This window comes from Pyrgilauda ruficollis, unplaced genomic scaffold (assembly GCF_017590135.1).
Source record: "Pyrgilauda ruficollis isolate IOZ18807 unplaced genomic scaffold, ASM1759013v1 scaffold9032, whole genome shotgun sequence".
In the NCBI taxonomy this organism is placed as follows: domain Eukaryota; kingdom Metazoa; phylum Chordata; class Aves; order Passeriformes; family Passeridae; genus Pyrgilauda; species Pyrgilauda ruficollis.
In genome coordinates this window covers 1-674 of record NW_024531081.1, presented here as the reverse complement: position 1 = coordinate 674, position 674 = coordinate 1, and the positions used below count along the sequence as shown (strand labels likewise).

The window sequence follows — 674 nt, the reverse complement described above, 5'->3', positions numbered from 1 at the left end:
GTCCCGGCCCCGCTCCGGGCGCTGAGGGCGGCCCCGGGCCCGGCCCGGCCGGAGGCGGCGGCGGCGCCGCCATGATCTCCGCGACTTCCGGCGCGCGGCGGAAGTGACGCCGGCGGGAGGCGCCGCGCAGGAGCGGAAGCGGCCGTCCAAGATGGCGCCCACCATCCAGACGCAGGCGCAGCGCGATGAGCCGGGCCACCGGTAACGGCCGTGACGTCACCGCCGTGACGTCACGACGAGCGGGGGGAAGCCACCCGCGGTCCCGGCGGGGTGGGGGAGGGGGCGGGGTGTTCCCCCGTGACGTCACCCCGCGGCGGCGAGGGGGCGAATAACGGGGTCCCGCCGTGACGTCACGGGCGCCTTCGGGGGTCCCCGGTGACGTCATGACGCGCCCCCCCTCCCCCTCCCCGCAGGCCGAGCTCGCACCGGACCCTCCCCGAGAGGTGAGCGGGGGGGGGAGGGGTCCCGCCCGGTTTCGGGGTGAATTCGGGGCCTTTCGGGACCCCCTGACCGCCCCCCGCAGGTCCGGGGTCGTTTGCCGGGTCAAGTTCTGCAACAGCCTCCCCGACATCCCCTTCGACCCCAAGTTCATCACCTACCCCTTCGACCAGAGCAGGTCCGGCAGCGCGGGGTCGGGGGGCCCTGGGGGCGGTCTGGGGGTCCTGGAGGGGTCT

The 674-nt window shown here is 76.3% G+C and overlaps 1 long non-coding RNA gene across 1 annotated transcript; it reads left to right on the top strand.

Annotated features, from left to right (window-relative positions):
* The first annotated feature begins 6 nt into the window (after positions 1–6).
* LOC121365207 lies at positions 7–654 on the top strand. Its single transcript, XR_005956968.1, has 3 exons — positions 7–201; positions 414–443; positions 524–654. It is a non-coding gene; the product is annotated as an uncharacterized LOC121365207 (long non-coding RNA).
* Positions 655–674: the final 20 nt, after the last annotated feature.